The sequence below is a fragment of the Oratosquilla oratoria genome, chromosome 1, assembly GCF_046742065.1.
Source record: "Oratosquilla oratoria isolate Oo_2021 chromosome 1, ASM4674206v1, whole genome shotgun sequence".
NCBI classification, from domain to species: Eukaryota; Metazoa; Arthropoda; class Malacostraca; order Stomatopoda; family Squillidae; genus Oratosquilla; species Oratosquilla oratoria.
The window spans coordinates 57312686-57317419 of record NC_134777.1 but is presented as its reverse complement, the minus strand read 5'-3'; positions in this window follow the sequence as shown (position 1 = coordinate 57317419).

Genomic DNA, 4734 nt, shown 5'->3' with positions numbered 1-4734 from the left:
TTTCTTTTGTTATATTTACCGTAGTGAGTAAGTTTACCCCAGACTTTTCACAGGTTTCAGTTTGGAATTCACTTTGAGGTGTTTCGTTTACGAATACCGAGCTAAAATAATTGTTTAAGATATTACACATTCCTTCATTTGAATATTCAAGTTGACCGTCAGCAGATAATAGTGGACCAATGTGATTCCTAACAACCTTTTTATCTCTAATGTAACTATAGAATTCTTTGGGATTCTCTTTGGATTTATCAGCGATGTTCATTTCGTATTGTCGTTTTCTTTTCCTTATTGTCTTTTTTAAATCTCTCTGTATTGATACATAATTTTCATAGTCATTAGATGCACCCGAGCACTTATATTTCTTATAAGCCTGTCTCTTTTTAGCAATACTTTTTTTCAGTTTCTTTGTCGAGCCACTTTGGGCGAGCCTGATTTGGGGGACGTCTGTCCTTAAAAGGAATGTATGTTTGAATCATCTTAGTGAGCGTATTTTGAAATATTTCCCACATCTGATCTACAGGACTTTCGTTTAATTTTGCCTCCCAATCTGTAAGCTGAAGCTCCTGACGTAGTCCTATGAACTGAGCTTTACTGAAATCGGGTATTTTAGAAACACAAATATCTATTCTAAAATTGTTTAGGAGTTTGAATCTAACTAAGTTGTGATCGCTATTTCCAACAGATTCACCGACTTCTACATCAATTACCATGCTTTCGCGGCTAGTGATCAAAAGATCGAGTAAGTTTCCATATCTTGTGGGCTGTTTTACATGCTGAATTAAGTAATTGTCACCAAGAAAGCACTCTGTTCCATTTGTTTATTTTCTAAAGTGGTTACTTTGCATTTATAAAACACATGTTCCTAGTGTTTTTATTGCATATACATTATATATATATATGTATATATATATATATATATATATATATATATATATATATATATATATATAACTGAAGGTGGAGGAAGTATACGAGGAATAATGGAAGAATTTTACTGCCTTAACGTTTCTACCCTTAGGGTCTTGATCACAAATCATAACAATAAAGTATAACATGGACATTTTATACACAGGCATGTCATCTCACAGGGTGCCTAGGAAAGGTCGTCATACTCGGAACATTTGTTCGTTTGTTTTCATCAACTACCAATAAAATTGTAGCTCTTGCCAAGCATATAAAACCATCTCTAAGGTTGATGTTATTATTAGCATTAATATAGGCTGCTTCTATTGTTTTTCTTCATTTCTTCATGTTGTACTTTATTGTTATGCTTTGTGATCAAGACCCTAAGGGTCGAAACGTTAAGGCAGTAAAATTCTTCCATTATTCCTCGTATACTTCCTCCACCTTCAGTTACATTTGTCATAGTTTAAATCAACACACACACACACACACACACACACACACACACACACACACACACACACACACATATATATATATATATATATATATATATATATATATATATATATATATAGTTTCATGAATGAAGGCAAACACGGCTTCAGAAAATGAGGATGTCTTTCACAACGGAGACAATGTTGAGGTCAACAGCACTTGACAAAGTTGGTTGCTGAATGCAATCCCACAAGTCAAAAGAAAAAGGGATACTAGCAGTCTGGATGTAGTTTCCTTACTGACATACTGACAAGACCACACACACACACACACCCACAACAAACAACACACACACACACACACACACACACACACACACACACACACACACACACACACACACATATATATATATATATATATATATATATATATATATATATATATATATATATCACTGAGATACTGAACACCATAAATAGCACCCATTGTTTCAAAGTAAAATGTGAAGACACGACGATCAAATCGCTTCCCACAAATTGGAAAAAAAAATCCACTGCACGGCCACCACACATGCGGAACATAGCCTGCAATGTAAAATTAGATAATTTAAAGAATGGATGCAAAATATATCAAACCAGCTTATAAGACTTAGTTTTACTACTTCAAAATGTTGAACTGAACACAACAACGCATACTGGGAACAGGACGCAGTGACACAACATGCAGCTGAGGTCGTTTGACCTGAATATCACCATGATATTCGCTTGTCGTTGACTAACTGATGTACTAATAAATATTGTCAAAATTTATAAAACCCTACTTATAATATACAATATATTAGTTTGACAAACATAATTCAAATACATCACAACATTACCACAATAACCATTTTGCTAAGCTCCTGATGAAGTACAGCTTAAAAAATTAAAATCGTGACGTCACGTGGGCTCGCACATTCGATACGCAATTTTGATTCACTCAGAACCAAACCGACTATAGAAAATACAAGTATGACGCGACAACCTGTTTTAAAATTAGATTTAAAATAGGTAGATTAAAAGAATAAATATACCTCCATAATACATAATGTTTGTGTATTATTTCTAAGGTTTTATTGAAATTACTATCCTTGTTATAGCAATGCGAAATTACATAGTGGTGCATAAATACGTGAACTTTTACTGAAGATGTGTACGGGTGTGCTCGCAGGAAACGACGTCATATATCTAATGGATGTGATTCATTGAGGAGGAAAAAAAAGTATCCTGGGACGCCCTGTATGTACTGATAAACACATGTAAATAATGACAATAATAATAATAATAATGCTGATAATAGTAAATAAAATCAATGATAATTATAATAATAATAATAGTAATAATGATAATAATAATACATACATACATATACCAAGGCTTTTTCCCCCTTCCAAGGGAGGTAGCCAAAAAGGGAAAGGCATAAAAACACTCCCACCCATTTCATCCCTAAATACACTCCACACCCCTCCCACCCTTCCTCTCATCTGAGCACCTCCTGGATGACGGGTCATCCCTGCACCCTGCCCACCGCCCTGGGTCAGAAGCAGTGTCGCAAGACACAGTACATCCACAGCGAGGCCGCTTCATTTAATCGGCGACCCCGCCTCTCCGTCCCCCTTTGCATATAAGGCGAGGACGGGGAGCAATCCCTTCGGGCTGCGTCAAAATTTACTCACACATACTACCCCACCCCCCACTTCCCCGCCCATTCCTCCTCATGCAGTCACAACATCATCCATATACAACCATTCTCCACTCATAATGACGATGATGATGATGATGATGATGATGATGATGATGATGATGATGATGATGATGATGATGATGATGATGATGATGATGATGATGATGATGATGATGATGATGATGATGATGATGATGATGATAATAATAATAATAATAATGATAGTAATAATGATAATGATAATAATATAATAATAATGATAATAATAACAATAATAACAATGATAATAATAGACTTTATTTGGCAATGAATCAATGTACATGAAGTGCAAATAATGACAAGAACACATAGTTCGGAATAATAAATGCAAATTGCCGAGGATAACAAAAAGCATGTACGCTTATTTCCATTGTGGTCCTCATCAGATTGTTATTCTACACTAAGTCACACAGACAACATACGTAGGGGGTTAAGGGGACCAGAGACAATCATGAGTAATACCAGTCAGTACACATATGACACATAAACATTGTTATAGTTTTGCTAATATTACTAAAATGTTTGTACACATAGGAATATTGAGACAAAAAATTTGAGCACCATCACCAAAAGGAACATTGCAACATTGCATTAAGCAAAGGAACAACAAAATAATGTTAAACTGTAACAAAACAGTATGAGTGAGTACTATATCAGAGTAGTACCATTAATGATATACTGCATTATTCTACAGCTGTATCAACATTAATAATAATAATAATAATAATAATAATAATAATAATAATAATAATAATAATAATAATAATAATAATAATAATAATAACAATAATAATAATAATAATGATAGCAATAATAATAATTATACGAATATCATTACTATGATCATTATTACGATCCATTGTTATGGACTCTCATTTACCAGTGTTTTTGTTCACGTGGACAGCTGGCCGCTGGCATCTGAATGAATCAATGAAGCTAATAAGCAAATCGTGAATAAAAATGCAAATTGATAAGTAAACAAATAATCAAATAAATAAACTAATAACTATAACCAGATAAATGAACAAACATAATTACATAAGATAAAATAAGTTATACCACAATGAAATATCAGTTGCTGCTGGGACAAGCCACGCCACGTTGTTATCTTTATTGAATTCAAAAAGCATTCGATAAGACATCAACGACAGCCGTAGTCTCCCCGTTGATAACGGTCGCACCGTTAGTACCACATGTAGTACAGCCCAAATGTACCGTACCACGCCGCTCCTAACAGGGTGTACCATGGAAACGAATGAAATAGTCTGACATCAGTCATAATAATAAAGACAGTGCTCCCCGGCAAGGAAGAGTTTCAGATTCCAATAAACCCTCAAGAATTATGTTAAAGTGCCTACGCATTTATTCATTTATTAATTTACTTATTCAATAACTTATTTATCTATTTATTTACTTATTGCATATTTATTTATCTAATTGATTAATTATTTCTTATTCATATATTTACTTATCTATACCAAGGGATGAGGTCTTTGGTATAATAAATAAATAAACTTATTTTTCATTTAGTTATATATTCACGTATGCATTTATCTTCTATTGATTTGTTTATTTTGAATATTCTTATTACTTTATCTACTTACCTGTTCAGTTATCTATATTTTGCCC